At 28.4% G+C, this 18,783-nt stretch overlaps 2 long non-coding RNA genes across 2 annotated transcripts in view; one reads left to right on the top strand and one right to left on the bottom strand.

The window, feature by feature from the left end:
* The window catches only part of LOC114127709 (uncharacterized), a 59,159-nt gene that overhangs the window by 14,150 nt on the left and 26,226 nt on the right, over window positions 1-18,783 (top strand). The gene's annotated exons all lie outside the window — the stretch shown is intronic.
* LOC126551397 (uncharacterized) lies at window positions 5,151-6,611 on the bottom strand. Its single transcript, XR_007605300.1, has 3 exons — window positions 6,000-6,611; window positions 5,604-5,884; window positions 5,151-5,502 (listed from the first exon to the last, which is right to left on the bottom strand). It is a non-coding gene; the product is annotated as an uncharacterized LOC126551397 (long non-coding RNA).

The following is an 18,783-nucleotide window of genomic DNA, read 5'->3' as shown; positions in this document are numbered from 1 at the left end:
TAGTAAATTTGCGCTCAGCTGAATTAAATGTATTATAATATATTTATTTGTTGTTAGCTTTAATATTAGAGTAAATTTACCTATTATCTAACTTAAAGGTAATCTTTAAAGAATCCTATATAAGCTTTATTATTAATATTTTAATTTTTAGGCGAGTTATAGTTATATTTAAAAATAAAAAGTTTAAAATTCTCGCGGTTATTCACTTAAAAATTAAAATAGCAAATAAAAGCCTACGAGATTCCCTAAATAAAATTATTACCTTTCAATTTAATTGTAAGTAAATCGATTAATATTGGAGCTGAGGGTATAAAATTGATTCCGCTGATGCAAATTTTCCATGTTATACGTTCTTAAAATAGAGACATCATGATATGCGGGTCCAACGTCCTATTAACTGAATCTAATCTGAATTTCATTATCAGTATTTTCTGTAGGTAATCGTTAGTATTCGATACTGGTATAGCAAAAATATCTATTTAAATAAAATATGCGATATAGCTAGTCGATTGTAGCAATCTTATCATAAAACTGAAAAGGTGGTTGTACACGAAGCGACTTTGGATTATGATCAACGGTGATTATAAAAACCGCTTTTGCGGCCTGCTATACTTACATACATCTTTTTAAAAGCGGTTTTGACCAGTTTTTTTTTTGGCGACATTAGACAATACGATTTTAGCGTAAAATAGTCATTAGTTTCCCTATTAACATGTGGTTGAGTAAAGACTAGTTTTAAGCGAAGAACTTTAAAAAATGATTTACGGTTATTAGCTGGTGACATGGAAGCCATTTTTGTTGCGCATGCGCAATATAAACGACAACAGGAAAAAAAATGTCGAAGAGGCGTTATTATAGGTACATCCAATGAACTACGGGGGATCTAGAAGCGGTAATTTTCTGTATTTTCTTAACACACTTGCAGCATAGGATTATAGACGTGTTCTATTTCCGACGTTCCGATTGATGTAATAAAGCGATAAAAATTTTGAAAACAGATTTGAATTTGTCGTCAAGTCTACTTGAGAACGGCTTTCCTATATTTTTATTTTTTTATTATAAACTTTTAAAACTTGAAATATGTTAATTTTTCAACTTTTCTTTTTTAACAGTTTTTGAATTTTGTGAAATAAAAATAAAAATGTGAGAAAGTCGATCTTAAGTAGACTTAACGAAAAATTCAAATCTGTATTCAAAATTCTTATTGCTTCATTACATCAATCGGTACGTCGGAAATAGAACACGTCTATAATATCATATGTTACACGTGTTTAAGACATAAAAATAGTTTTTAATACAGACTTTAAATTCAAATTTTGACGAAATTAGATAGGTATTTAAAAGAAAAATATCAATTTGAGTTATTTTGTTGAAATTAAAAAATATTATTTTTGAATTATTGACACTTTTTAAGTAGGTACATCAAATTCAATTATTTTGGCAAAAAATAATTCAACTTACAGCATTATCGACAGTAAAATGAATTACACAAATTCAATAATATTATGAAATATGGTTAATTATAACTGTAGTACAATTTTCTCAAATATTTCGACAAAACGTTTAATAGTAAATAGTCAATTGCAGACGTCTATTCTACGGTTGATTATGATTAGTAGGTACATACTGTGCGTTTTGTGATTCCGTTTTTTCTTGTTTTATCTTATATATTTTCGTTCTACTTGCTCTTTTGTTATACCTATAGCAAAAAGCTCTTATACTAAGAGGTTTTGTAAAGTAATTTGGAGAACACGTTTTATCTAGCAATGGTTTAAATCTTTATTGAAAATGATGTTAAGTTAAGGTCAGTTGAGTGATCGTCAGTTTATTGTTTAAACAGAAACAGAATATGAGCGCTACTAAATATTATGTACCTACAAAAAAGAAAAAAATGATAAACCTACAAAAGTGAATATCTAACACGAAAAGTCGTCATTTAAGTTAAACTTGTGTAGAGTATTAACGTCAACTAATATAATATTACAATATAAGTTCAACAGTGTTGTTATCATGAATTTTTTTGATAAGTAGGTATTTACAGGAAATGAGATACCTACCTGATGATCAACTATTCGTAAAAACTATTTATTAGAGTAGTTTAAAGAAACAATAAATATATTTTTGAGTTTTGGCAAGAACATTTGTGTTTCAATTGATGTAACAGCTTATTCCGAAGACCGTTAGATATATAGCAAATTTAGTGATTGGTGCTATACCTAACCTATAGCCTATATAAGTAACAAAAAAAAAAAAAAAAAATTAACCTGGTAAATTTTTTCTGTTTACCTCTGGAAACTTATTGAAAAGGAGCAACTTTTCAACTATTAATAAATTATTTGATAAATTAATGAATTCATTATGGCCAAACAGTATATACTCATTATACTCGTACTTCACGATGACGTCTTAATATTTCTAACTGACGCTGCACCATAGATGGTAAATCTGCCAACAATTTTAAAGCTTTGTGTTCAAAGATAGAACCTATAACAAGTTACACGAGTCATGTTTAGCACTGGTGCATCAGTGAATTGTTGAGAAAATACGGGTTAGTTTTAATAAAATTAACGGAATTGATAATAAATGCCAAAAACATATTTTTAAAGCACCAAGTAAAATACAAATATTTAAGGACACGGTACCAGCAGTTCTACTTCTTCTAACACTTATAATAACACGCCGGGTGACGTATTTATTTACCTACTGTTTTTTTATTATGCAGATTAGCTTACTGATACGGGTACATAAAGTTTTTGATAAACTAAATTCAGAAGATGCTATAGTTCTTATCTATTTCATTACGATATTATATTTTCGAGTTTTGGCAACTTAAATCTTAAGACCACTAAACTCTATGGTGGTGCGGATACCTAAAGTTTGCTATACCGTCAATATATATATATATATATACACCACTATGTTGGTCAGGTATGTCCGCTTTCGTTCAAAAATAAGATAGGTACCGCTTTCCCTCACTGTCTGTTTTTCTCTAATAATTTTTTTTACTAAAATTATGTCTATGCTTTCCTATAAATATTAAAATATTTAGTCAATATTTTAGCTAAAAAAAGTGTTATAGATGGTTGCAGAAGTGTTTTTCACCAAATACGTTTTAAAGGGATGAGATTAAGGCTAAGATGTCAGTACGCGTGTTACTGATTCTATTTGACCAATCTGATCATAAATCCACGATAAAACGAAGACATTTCTAAAAAATTAAAATAATTACCTATTTGTCAATATTTCTTTTCTTTTAATTAATATTCTATATAATTTAAAAAATATATAATTGTTAATATTTTATAAGTAGTACTTAAATTTTTATTGTAATATTACCGCAATTGGTACCTAGGTACCTATGACTTAGAAATAGATTATTATATTATTTATATTCTAAATTCTTCATTAGAGTAAAATGAAAAGTAGAGGAAAATTGTTAAGATTTAATTTTTAATTTTTTTAGTTACAAAAATGGCTGCTATCTGTCGACCATAGAATACGAAATAAGATATAATATAGGTACATCACGCAAAAACAAGATTTATGCGATACTTATCACCCATAATTTTTTTTTTGTAGGAGTGCTTACATTTACTCTAGATTTATCTTTGTAACAGTCGTCGTTGTGCTAATGCGTAAGTCGTTAGATTTGTATTAATGAGACCTCGCAGATAGATTTATGTGAACGATACTTATTACTGTATCGTTACATTTTATATCTATAGAACATACCTACATATTATATTTACAGACGTAATTGACTGATTTATAAACAATGGTACTAATTGTCCACTGTTAATGCAATATAGTAAAGTAAATTAATAATAATAAATAAATAAAAATAAAATAATTTAATTAATAATAGACCTATAGGTCTATGCGTTATAAAACCGACTCCATGTTGTCTTTGGACGTATTTTTCTTCCTGCAGTTGAACACTACTTCCGCCGTTTTCCGTGCGCTGACTCTTGACTATGATTCTCCACGTGTCTATTATATTACAGCTTTTTCTTAATGATAACCTTGTAAGTTGTAATCGCGTCATTGCATTTATTCAGACACACGTCGTATCAAAATTAAGCAATGAACCGTTACGGAAAGGTCTTTAAAAATATAAGTGACAATAATAGTCAGCTAATATAGACATTCGCTTAAATAATGCTCTGTTAGCTTTGTTTATACATACGTACTGTTAAATGTGTTAATAAAAACCTATGAAGTTTTTCCACAAAACGATTACCTATAAGAGAAAATCTAAACTCAAGTTTAATTCAAAACTTATAGTAGTGATTGGAGGATAACTCACAGTTGAACGCAGTCATAATTTGCGGGGGGGCTGGTACTACCTATACTCACGTCGGCCAATGTTTAAAGAAATAGGCGGTAAGCGTGCGCAGTTTAACTCGTTTATAAAAAAAAATACTTAAAAAAACCGGTTGTCGTCCATTTTTTACTACACGCATTACCAATCAGTATTCAGCTAACGAAAACCAGTTTGACGAGTTCATACGTTGCTTCCGGTAAAAATCGGTTTTGCTATAATTAGGAGACGCAGAAAGTGAACATTCTCTATTATTGAAACGAAGCAATAATAGTACCTATATAATATTTTTAGCTATATATAGCCATATTTTATTCTCTATTATAAGAAAACATAATAATACGACTTTAAAAGATATTCAAAATTTAATTAGATACACTGCTATGATTTTTTTACTATTTTAATTTAAAGAATTACTTATTTTAAGTTTTAAAACATTATTGGTATTGTACATTTTCAATAAATGTACAAAATGAATTTCAGATAGAAAATTATAGTAGTATTAATAAATCAAAAATAACATAAGTGTTGTTTTAAAAAAAAAAAAAAAATTATTCGCCTCACTTAAAGATTTCGTCTGCTTACGGACCGTTATTATCACCGTTCATTAACACCTTTTTGGTTACTCGCCTATTTTTTTTTTTTACTTTTGAGAAAAACTTGTCTATTAGGTGTTATTGTTTTTTATTTTTTAAATTAAAAGCAACACTGAAATCTATTCCTAAACTTATCCACAACTAGTGCAGTACATGAGAAAATCATACTCGTATTTAGGACCTCCGCGAGTAGAGTAAACAAAAATATTGTCATGTTCAAATTTTTTTATCATTTCTAATTTAATCCTTTTAACAATGATTAAAAATAAATGGTATTTATTCTTCAAATAAGAATAAATTGTTAAATTTTTTTTACTGGGGTGAATTACTCATTTTTTCTATTTAAGAACGATCACTAACACGGTTTAAAGAATGAGCGTTATACCTTCAATTGAATTGAATATTCTTTCAACCCTTCGTGGTTCACTCTTCAAAATGACTGTGTTGAAATCGTAATCGCTATGCTATGTTTATAGTTTCTAATACCTATCGTCTGAAATTTTTGATAAACTGAATTCTGCAATTTTATGTAAAATGAAATATATGATTGTGAAACAGCCCCAGCGCTTGAGAATCCTAGTTAACCTGATAACATAATAGTTAAATATTTTATTACTAAATAATATAAGCGAATAATACGAGGTATCTATAAGGTATACTTATGTGACAGTGTGAAAAAATGTTACTTGTTCGTTGTTTCGAGGTGATTCCTTTTCGGAGAGCCAATTTAACAGTATAATATGATAATATAATTGGACACATACTAATTGCGGACGAATTATTCAGGTCAATATTATAACAAAATAATTACGGACACCAGTTTCGTTGTCATCATACTAATTGCGCACAGAGCTTTTTTTAATAAAAACCACTCGAGTTGCGGATACAAATATTTCCCTTCGCCACTTTTCAGGACTTAGTACAAGCAACCAAAAAATTGGTAGATGTGCTTAAAAATATGTGTGCACTGCAAAAGAGCAATCGTTATTTTTAAAATGTTAAATAAAAATGTTAAATAATTTAAAGTTATTATATTATATTATAATGATATTAAATGATATTCTACTGATTTCAACACTCACTTGAATAGATACTGCAACATTTATTATGATATAATAACTGGACGTTTGTCCGCAATTCGTATATGTTACCATTTTAGATTTCGTCCGCAACTCACATAGTTATTGTCACTTTGTCCGCAATTCGGAAACACCGATATAATTTAACATTATAATATATACGGAAATATCCGTGAGTGAGGTCTGTGGTAGGCGGTCGTAGTGCGGTGTTGGTGTGTTGGTGACGCCCCACGAATAACTCAACACGTTTTAAATTTGGTGTTCACAATAAAATGACTACATCGTTATGGGACAGTAATATGCAAACGGAGTACAAATAATAATGATAATAATAATAATAATAATAATAATATAATAACTGAAAAAAACAGTGTGACCCCTGATAACAGTGAAAAAAATAGTAATATGTGACTTGAACGGCTAAGACTCCGTTTCCTCGGTCGGAACGGATAACCCACGGCGCTTTGATTCCCGCACAACCACCGAATGATGGGGAGCGCTGCACTTAACCGACATCGACCTTTGAATAACACATGTGCACGTGGTAAGGTTCCACGCGGTGCGTGATGGCAAAGGTTAACACATGATGTCAGCAGGTTTACGTTATAGGTACCACCGATTAGAAGAAACAAAATGTACTTACGTGGCTACGGCATGGAAGTTGAATGCTCGGTTTCTGTTATTTCCTCATCCGCGGTATCTTGCTGACTTTGAACAAAGCAGAGAGGTTAGGACAAACTACGACCTTTGTGGCTTGCGCACATTAAATCTTATCAAAAAAAAAAAAACGGGTAATTAAAATGTATACTTTTGCGGCTTTGCAGTTATTAATAACTATAAGGCTATTATTTTATATACCTATAGGCTAAAAAAACATTAACCATAAATTACAAATAATTATTATAGTTATCAATAAAAGAAAAAAAACCAAGATTAATTTTTAGTTCACTATTAAAAAAGTCTACAACACATAAATTTAACAATTTTAAGTTAAAAATATAAATTTAAATTTAAATATAGAGTAAAATTGATTTCATGTATAAATAATAAATATTTATAAATATCTATTAGTTTTTGTGACGTCTCTATAATAAGTGTGCATCTGCACTTCTATTTATTGATAGTATGTATAGACAGGCTGCATACAGTACAATGGACTGCCGTACAATAAATACAATATAATACCTACATTAACTATATAAATGATTTATACTATTTTTTGTTAATGAGATTGCTCTTATCAGCATTCTTCTAATTGATCGGAGGGAATAGAGTCCAGTGGTTTTTAATCGGTGTTCCGCGGAACACAGGTATTCCGTGAACTTATTTTAAGGTGTTCCGAAATAATTTTAAAATCAGTGAAAACATTTTTATTTATTATTTCTAGCTCCATTCTCTTAACATTTTGACTTTTAACACAAAGGTTAGGTTAGGTATATAAGTTAGACGTTTTACAAACATATTTGCAAACTATTTTATGCTATACTTTTATAGTTTAGTATATTAAACAATTAAAAAATTAATATAATTACTGTTTTATTTTACGGCTGTGTTCCGCGAAATCCTCATAAAATTTTAAGTGTTCCGTCGTTCGAAAAAGGTTAAGAACCACTGGAATAGACTGTAATTTTGACGGTAGACAGCAGCAGTGGTGGATTTAACACCCGGGAAACCCAGACATGTCCGACCGGGCCCCGGCAGTGGGGGCCCCTTGGCCAAAATAATAGGGATAACACAAGATTTAATAAATAATTGGTTAGGTTATAATATTGGCATTAAAATAGTTATAAATTTATAACAAACCATATTATAAAAAGTTGTTTTATAAATATATATCTAATATAGAATATCATATTATAGCAGTGAGCTGAGTGAGCTAAAAATATCAAAATTGGTAATTCTCATTGTTGTCGACGACTATCGATCCATGTATATTAATTTATATTATATTTACATAAAGTCAAATTGCTTTTAAATTTGCCATTTATATTTCTTTAATCCAGCGGTTATGAAACATCATAGAAGTTTGAAGAACACGTCTTATTGAAAACTATAAAATGTGTATATTATTAATTAGTATTTTTATAATAATTATTATTATATTATTAATATTAGTTGTATAAATATAATTTATATCATATTATTATATGAAACTTAGATAGATAAATATGTGGCAAGTCTATTGGTGCGATACAATTTTTACCGGGCTGAAAATAAAAAATCTAACCAGAGTTTTAAACAACTATATAATACGCTGTTTAATGTGAAAATAACTATTTTTGTTAAAATTCAGACATTTTAAGATGTATGACTTCTCATTTTTCAAGTCTATGTAAGAGTATTGTTGACGTTTCATGAAAATTTCAAGTAATCTAACGCGATTACTTTTGAGGTTATGATTAAATAAAATCGATTAAATTAAAATGTGAAACATTCTGTATACTTATGCATTTTTATTTAAAAATATATTATTAATACTTAATCAACCTAACCTATTAACATTAAATATTTAGATTTTTTTATCTTTTACATTATCATTTACGTTTTTCGATAATATAAATTTTTAATTATTATACGAGTTGATAACATAAATTAAATTAAAGTATTTTATTAAGTGTTCTTGAATTAATTTTAAATAATTATTTAAGATCTTTTTATTAAAGAAGCAATTTTTTTTTTAACTTAGAGTTGGAAATATTATGTCAATATTTTTTTTTTGAGAGGTGGTAGTATAATTCTGTCACCCAACCTTGTTTAACATTTTAATTATAAGATTTATTATAAGAAATTATAATTAAGTAGAGACGTGGGCCCTAACTTTAAATGTTCGACCGGGACATTATTTTTAGATCTGCCACTGGTAAATAGGGAGGTAAAGTGTGTCTCGTGTCTCGCGTGATAGATGCGTTTTAACAAAAGGGAAATTTGAGAGTCTGAGGCTGATTAGATGAATTTAGATTTTAGATCAGATTAGTCCATTGGAGAAGAAACTGAGTCAAAGTACTTAATCATTTAATTTTATTCATTTAACTGTGTTAATAGCAAATTCTCGTGTATAATTGTTTAAGAGATAAGTGTTTTATTTGTTTCATATTAAGAAAGTACCTATACCTGTAATAACCTGTTCTGAATAGGTACGTTCAATTTCTTTTATCAAACTAGTTTGGCGAGGGTCCTAGATAACTGAGCTATAATATAAACGACGTTTTGAATTAGCTAATATGCCTAGATATGTATTTTTCTAAGTATAATTTCAAAAATTAGTATTTAGAGTAGCTAGTATATAGAGTCTTCATTCCGATGTTGATTATTTACGTAACGAATTTTTACCTTTTTCATCGTAAAAAATGAACCCTCTTAGCATCAACTGATAACTAGGGAAGTTTAATTAATATTTGTAATAGTTTTAAAACTAGAAATAAATCAGGATTGTAATTACTAATTAATTATTTCAATAGAATTTATTCTATTATATTATTATCGTCCAAATAGCGATTTCATAAAATCACTTCTAATTTTACCCGATAAAAAAATTGTTAATATCAGTTAAATAAATCTCAATGAGTTCTTTTAATACATCTTCGTTAAATTTTGAACTATTGATTACCTAACATATGAAATTTAGGTATACTATTTTTACGATTAATAAAGCGGTCATTCAATTTCTGAAAAACGAATCGAGGTAAGGACAAAATAAGGTTATTTTAAAACGTTCTTCATCGAGATCTTTTGCTGCAATATTTGCTCAGTCGGGTATAAGGTCTACAAATAATTTGTTAAATTTATGGAATATTTTCCTTCGTGAAAAGTGATTGCGGAACTATATCATAAAATTAATATTTTCGCTGTGCTATAACAACAGATTTAGTAGTAGTTCATCGTTCTATAAATTAAATAAATAAATAAAGGTCGGGTAAGGTCTACAAATAATTTGTTAAATTTATGGAATATTTTCCTTTGTGAAAAGTGATTGCGGAACTATATCATAAATTTAATATTTTCGTTGCGCTATAACAACGGATCGAGTAGTAGTTCATCGTTCTATAAATTAAATAAAAATAAATAAAGAGTCTGCGTACTCGTCGTGAATGTCCGTGTTGCGCGGCGGCGATAACGCCGGTCGCCCGCGGCATTGTCAGTTGTAGCCGAGTCGACACGCGGCACAGACGCCGAGCGGTGGCAGTACCTGTTACGACGGGTCCGTGAATAGTGGCCGGCGTGCAGACCGACACGGCGCGCGCCGTACTTGTTGAGGCCGGTCACGTGTGACGGACCGGAAGTTGCCTGCCAGTCTGGTGCCAGCCGAGTCAGGAAACGGCACCGACGCCGTCGACCGCAGATAATAATATAATAACAATAAGATCTTTCGTCTTTTCGTTACGAAAAATATTTTTCGATCACCACACCATAAAAGCTGTGCAATAGCTTAAAATTATCTTGTAAAGCTCATTTAGTAATGACCCAATAATTGAAAAGGTCTGGATTCAGCCCTTCAGGTCGCAACACTGCGATTGTGAACGCTTTTCAGTGGTATAAGACCGTTTGTTATGCACCACGAATAAAATCGATTCGAATCAGATTGTTGTTGAACTCGATCGCAGCAAATTAATAAAATTTGGCAAATATTGCAGTTTTAGATTGTTTGCAAAAATAAAGAATTTACAGTTTTGATCAAACGTCATTCATACACATTTAAAAAACGTAAAGGCGATAGGTAAATATCCTCTCTGCGGAACATCAGATGTAATTATATAGGTATAATTAATACTAGTTTAAGTAGAACTGCTTTATTTGATTTGTTGAGATCTTTCATTCAAATATGATTTTAAACCATTTTAACAATATTCCAAATTTGCAGCTTTATTCTAATTTTTTAAATAAAACGGACAGGTATTTTCTATCAAAAGCTTTCCTTATGTCAGTATACACTGCATGAATCTGGTTACTTAAAATATACTTGTAGATTTGTAATACAGGTATAGTTGATTTAGCATATAGTAATAACCGTGTTGTTTATACGAAATCATATGAGCGCGTGATTAATAATTAATAACCTCCGAGTTAAATATACTTAAAATAACATAATATTTTATGAAAACGTAAAATAAAAATATTGAACTATAGTTTAATGGAAATCTTCGATATTATACGCCATAATATGTTCTCAGCTATATTTTTTTGAAGAATTGGAGTCTAGACGTTTGATTTCTTTTTTTTTCTTTTTAAACTAAGCTATAACATTTTTTTTGTCATCTATTGTTAGATTTAATCGTTCTACATTTATATCACAGAAATGAGGAAGACATTTTCAAACAAGAGAAGTACTAACATAAAATCAAGATAAGAACTGATTTAAAAACGCTTGAGTGATAAGAGAGATTGATTAAGGAGAGCTCTTATTGATTAATGAATTTGGCTTCTGATCCTTTCGTATTATCATTCGCTTTATAATTCAACGATATCACTAAATAATTTATTAGCAATTAAAATTTAACCTAAAATATATTAATATCGTTATTCTAAATTCTAACTTCTAACTTCTTTCAACTACTTTTTTAAATATTACAGAATATGTATTTCTATAATTGGCATTCGGTTTTTCGTTTTTAATTAATAATTAATATTCGTATAAAATTAATTTTGTCTATTTTTTCTAGTCAGAAAAATAATTGTATTGATATAAGCGAGTGAAATAATATCAAACTACCACGTTGTATTGCTTATATATAATAATATATTTTTTATCTCACCGTGTTATTTTTTTTTCTATATTCAATGCTGACACTCTCCATTGGCCAGTTGTCAACAAAACGCTTATCAACCAAAAAGAGGTAATGGACATTATTTTAAAACATGTGTATGTGTACCGCGCCTAAAATATTGGTGGGCGTGTTTTCAACACTGACTCGACCGGTTTTTTTACTCATATAATTATGTGGTTAACCACCGTGACAAGTGTAGTATACCTACTAACCTATTACTTTACTTGTCCTGCTTAATCAGTAGATACCTACATAAAAACAAAAGAATTTTATTTTTTTATTATTAATGAATTTACCTTATTATTTTTTATAAGTGTGTGGGTGTTAATCATAAGTCATCTCAACTATAGAATGTATACCACCAACGCCGTTACTGTAGTTATTTTAGCTAAATGTTTAGAAGTAAAAGAAATCAAGTACAGTGAGAATTGTCTAAATGCGGTCAATGCGGATACTGAATAAAGAGGAAAACTATCAAATTCAGAATTTTTCTTTGGTCCCGGCATAATCCAGTGTGGTCTTACATAGACGTTGAACCTTAATAAAATGGAGCCTTCGTATAAACTGGAAATATACAACTCCCGTGTGTTAAAAAAACTTACCATAAATATTATTGATACGAGTGTGTAGGTACATCATATATAATATAATGATAATTAAGACAGAATCGCCCTTAACATAGTTTTAAATTAATTATATACATGATATCTTATCAATTTATATCGTATCAGCGATACGATTATAGTTAGCAATAACACAACCAAGATGTACGGTTGACAACAAAAGTATTTTTGAATATGTGCATTTATATAATTACGACTACAGTTCAATTTACTTTTTATAATTGGATTTCTTTATAACATATATAATTAATGAAAATCATTAAATTTTCAATCGAAAACTATTATTCAATTCTATTGTTCAGCATGTTGATGTGTTTGATAATTTGGTGTAGGTAAAACGGACACTGCGCAAACAACAATGAGCACCGGCGCTCAAATGTTGTACGATATTTTGGCACAGGTAAACAGACGATGCGCAAATGTTATACTGCCGAAATTTTCATGTAGCCGTGAAACAGTTATGCGGCTAAAGTCGTATAGTTTACAAATAATTCATTTGAAAAGGAAGAGGTATTGCATGAAGAAGTCATAAAATACAAACATAAAAACATACAGACGCATTAATTGAAATCAAAATCTACATCAGTTTGATTGTGTTCAACAAAATGATAATTTTCGTCAAATTGTCAATCAAACAACATACAGCAAGAAAAATAGCAGCAACAGTGATAACAAAAACAAAACACTTTAAGATTTTTGAAAAAGCTTAATGTTTAATTTGAATTATTTTCATAGTATGCGTACTATATAATAATAAAATAGGTCTGTAATTATTAATGAATACCAAAAAAAAAAAAAAAATAAAAAATTAATTTAGCGGAAAACTGCTTAAGCGGAATTTTCAGTTTGCCCTGTGTTATTCCGCATTAGATTGTTTTTGCCGTATAAATACCTTATACGAACAATTTAAACATTTTTTTTATTAAATTTAAAATGTACCTATGCACAATTGTAATATTAATGGAATAAAGTATAACCACTATTGAACTACACAAGTACTGTTATTTCTAAATAGAAGTTTGACGTCCTTATGATGGAAATTAGAGTGATTCGAGAGTCCTTAGCCCTCTTAAAAGTTGAAAGTTAACTTGGCTTTTTTTAAATAAAAGACGAATACTCTTAGTTAAATTTTAACAATATAGTCGTTCAAATTTCAAAACAGTATAAATTTATTTAATAAACATCCATTTAACAACTTGATTAGATACCACATCTCATAATGATCTTATATAATTTACAGTCAATCAGGTTTTTGAATTTTGTACCCAAATGTTTCGTATATATTCATTTTTAAACAGAGTTGGATCTCTAATAAATATCCTTGTTAAGTTTTTCACTAAACCCTACAGTTAAATAAGTTTTTTGATTTTCCCTATTAGATATTATTACAAAGAAATTCAACTTGTGTGAATGCTACTGTGTGAATGGCCATCAGCACAGTATTGGTACTAAAAAGGTTTAAATTTGCAATTCTTTACATAGTAGTTCCATTCCTTTCTTCCATTAAAAAGAAATTCGCTTTTGTACACCAAAATATCTAAATATCCATAAACGGAAAATTGAAAAAATATTGTATTATGTTTTTCATCAATTTTGGTTGGTTATAGGCTTTTTATTAAAAATGCACTCCGATTCCTAAGATACACTTACAGATTCCTCTATACAAGAGAAGTTGAAGAGACAGCGTTTAAAAAATGTTCCCGACTAAGTCTTAAAACAGTATTCTAGTACAGTTCATAATATATTCAGTATTCACCTATATAATATATTAAAAAAATAATAATTATACGAATTTAATCACATTTTCACATTGTGCATAATTCCATACATTCATCACTAAAACTACAATATATTAATAAATAAATCTCTAATATCAATACGACGATAACTAATGAAGGAATAGATAATTATAATATTTCATCTCTGATCTATACCTCTACATATATTACTCATTTGTATTGTATAACATTGTGTCCATAAATGAATATAATGACATAACTTATGTTAATTTTAAAATCAAGTTGCTTATGTACCATAATATAATTTAATGAATTTTAAAACTTAAAGTAATTCTTGTTTCAATTTATACAGGGAAAATCCGCATTTGTTTAAAATTAGTATTCTTTACTTACTAGAATAAAAACAAGCAATCTCACGAGCTTCGATATTTTTCAAATTTACTTTTTATAGGTACTTACAACAATAATATAATCAATTAACATTTAATTTAATATAATATCAATTATTTATTATTTAAGTTATAGTTTTATACCATATGCTTTTATTCATACTATCATTTTAAAGTGAGTTATAAACATGTTAAAGTTGTAATATTTTACATAACTATAATTAAATTTAAAATGATAATACCCGCATATAAAATCATATGATATTTCCAAGATAATGTTCTTACCTTTAAATTCTATAATAGGTAAATTTACTCTAATATTAAAAGGTAACATCACAAAATGTGTTCTGCTGAACGAAAATTTGCTATGATGTACGTTAGTAAGACAGAGACGTTATGCGGGTATAACGTCCTGCTCTTAATCTACGACTGCGACGTGGAGCGATGTTTACAATAGCCCCTCCTCCCAACCGTCTGTACGCGTTGAAAACAACGTGTCTGCAGTCCGCAGGGCGATTAGTCGAATCGCCGATGTATTACAATAAATTATAAACATCACATAATTTTTATTATTTATATAATTTTTATGATACAATGTACATAATGCAATTTATATTAATATTTTAGTACGCAATAATATTTGTTTATTTTATTTTATTTTATTTTTTTTTTGTGTGTGTGAAAATTAGGAACACGTGATTTGTTTTCATATCTATGATGTTTTTTTCAAATAAAAGAAGTGAGCGTGTTCCAATCATCTCATATCTACAATGGTTCGATTAAAAAATTGAATGTAGATTAAAGATAATTCGAGGATACTTAAGGACTTCATTACCCATCTTAGTTTTCATGTTTTAACCGATATCTATTGGTATGTATGAACAAAAAAATATAAATAACTAATTCACAACAAATTCCTCATTATCAGATACAGACATTGTTCATAAAATTGATTTATGGTCTAATTTTAAAATTGTAAAGCCAAGTGAATGTTAGTAGCGATAAAAAAACAATATATTTTGTGATATTGTACGACATAAGTCATAAACCTATATTTAACATTTTAAATTTTAAAATTCTTGTTATTTAAAATATATTAGATAATAATTGTATTTCACTTTAAAGATTTAAATTTTGAAAAGAAGCACTTAGCAGATTCTCCAGTCGATGATGTGTAGAAGAATATTCCACTTTTTTTCTAAAACTTTAAAACAAAGAGTCAATAGACATTTCATCACTAATAGCTAATAGAGTCAATAATGGCTAACTATTGAAGAAATCGTTTCGTAAAATTCTCATTTTTTCTTAATTTTTTACTTGTTTTTCTGAATGAATTGGGGAACTAATAAAATGCATTTACTTTTAAGTAATTGGAAGTATCAATTAGATCCAATCTTTTACAAGAAACCACTTGAATTTGAAAATGCTTGTATAAATATTATGTATAATAATATAAATAATATGTTTTAATGAAATAGCATTGTATTCTAAAAATACTTTTCAATAGGTAATTTTAGTTTATAGTCAATCAGCTAATCGTTAAGCTTTTTAGTCGATTTTACAATTAGCTTTGTTACGTAATCTATTTATTTCCGTAGGTGTAAAGGTACATTTTCCTTGTAGCGTTTAGTTACGGCGTCTAGACACTCTACACTGGTCCGAGACCAGTGTTTAACCGTTACCTACGTAACCGAAATAACATTGTGCTTTATATTCCGAAAATCTTGGGTTGCGTCTAAAATATTAGTGTACAGTCGCTGTGACAATGGCGCATTTTTAAAGACGAAAAATAAATTTGATCTTGAATCAGAGGCAAAATAAGGAACTGGTTTACAGCTAATTAATAAAAACATTGTCATGCAATGTAAATAAAACAATTATCATGACTTTTGCATTATCCGAGGTCTCAGAGCCACCAATAAATATTTTAGAAAACCACTCACTTACTTGTTTAAAAAATAGGAGTTGTTATTTTAATTGTTTTTAATTAACTCGTATAAATAATGTTAAGTATTTAAAGATTTTTACTTTGATGAGGACATGAAATTAAAAACACAAATTAAAGATTATTTTAGATCTCTAATCACTTTGCGTGGTGTTTATTTTTCTCTGGTACAGTCGGTCTCATCATCCTGCGGTATAGTTTTACGGGGATCTGCTTACCTATTGAACGATTCAACACTATGCATAGAATACGTTTACTGCCTATCGTATTGTGCAGTAGCGCGCACGTATCCTAAAACCAGTCTCACCTGTTACTGTCAATAATTACGTGTTGACACAGGTGCGCCCGAATCGCTGGATTCATGTTAATAATAAATAAGGATCCAAAATTATGTGTAAATAAATACTCGGTGTTTTAAAAACATTTACGTATAAATGTATATAATAATAATATTATATTCATTTTAAATATCATGATATTTGATAATATAGACGAAAATATAGGTAAACGAAAAAACTGGGGAAAATACACTATAAGTAATTCTAAACACGAATTCAGTTCTACGCGAGTTAACTAATATTTTAATATATAAATAAATAACATCCGACAAAAGCCAACTCCGCGACAATAGATTTCAAATGTATAGTCTTGCAGGTCCATAAAAAGGCATTAAAAATGAGTACTTGTACTTAAGTAATACACTACCTATTACAATCATTTTCACTTTCATAAATTTTAAAAATTTTGTAAATAGGTAGTTGATATTACTTGTACAACTAATATCTGACGTCTCCCCCTATCATCACAAGCTTTCTCAAGGAGAGGGGCGATCAACTCAGTTCATATTATCTTTTAAATAAATTTATATTTATGTATCCTACTTAAGTTGAGTTGAATAATTAACTATAAATTATAAATTATATATGTAATACATATTATGTTGTAATAAAATAACATTGGATTCTAAAAATACTTTTCAATGGTTTTCGTTGATGATCAACTACAGATAAACCAACCCGTATATTTTATTAATAGTTCGGACTTATATGTCCGTCACGCATTTTAATTTTAATTATTTTTAATTTGGTATCTATAACTAACCTAACCTACAGTTTCTAATTTTAATTCATCTATTTTTTTAACTGTTTTGAAGACATTTAATTGATTGAAAAATTAGAATTAAGAAATAATTATAACAAGAATAACAATAGTGTATTCAAGAATTGATGAACTATAATACTGAATATTGTAAACAATTTAATATTTTTTAAGTATAAATTACAATAGGAACTGATTTTTGGTGCCTTCTTTTACATATAGCACATTTAAGAGACCCCAATATCTACAGTATTACCTCTTGCAACCTTTTAAGAAGACGTTGTATCTACCCGCATATTTTGTTATTTTCGTTAATATATTTATAACATAATAAATTTGAATTCTAAATGAATGTGCTGCTGTAATCTTTAATTTTAGATGTAATTTACCAAGCTTAAGATATTAACATTGTCAGTGTTGGGCTTTTTCAATCTTTTAATTTTTAAGTAAATTATGAGTTAAGAGTATGTAAAAGGAATATTATAAAATAACAATATTCATACTAGGCTTAGTTAAAATATATAAAAAAAAATCTAATGTCTAATCACTTGGACTAGGGTTTTAAAGCATAATAAGCAATTTAAAAAGCACACGATTGTTTTAAAAAATCAAGAAAGAAGCATATTTATTTTTTAAAAAGCATGACCAAAAATTAACATGAACTACAGTTATAAAAATGAATAAAAAAATTTGATAAATTAATTTAAATTAAAAAAAGAATTATTCAGTGTTTACCATGTATTTCCTTAGATTTTCAGTAGTGAAACTCTGACTATTGTCCGACAGAATATTTTTATACGTAGAAAACGAACTTTCTACATCCACTGAAGTGATCAGTGTGTACTTCATACCAAAGGTTTCAAATTACATCACTAATCTTAAATTTTGAAACGATCGATATTGATGTAGGCATACTGACCGTATAGGTTCCTGCAGGTTAAATGTAAATCGATAATCTATGTTTAATATATTTAATAAACAAGCCGATAAGGAAAACAATAATAATCTAATATAAACATTTAGTCCTCATTCTGGATTTTTATATTTCTTATTATTATTATTATTATAGCATAATAAACAAAAAATCCACAGCTGGAATAATTTTTAAAAAACCAATCAACTTGGTTTATTTAGAATCAGAATGATATGAAACGAACTTATGTATAAAAATTAGATTTCTATCTCATATATATATGAAAAAAAGCATATTATGCTTTAAAATCCGAGCCCT

This window comes from Aphis gossypii, chromosome 3 (assembly GCF_020184175.1).
Source record: "Aphis gossypii isolate Hap1 chromosome 3, ASM2018417v2, whole genome shotgun sequence".
Classification (NCBI taxonomy): Eukaryota; Metazoa; Arthropoda; class Insecta; order Hemiptera; family Aphididae; genus Aphis; species Aphis gossypii.
The sequence above is the reverse complement of the archived record's forward strand: the minus strand, read 5'-3'. Positions and strand labels throughout refer to the sequence as shown.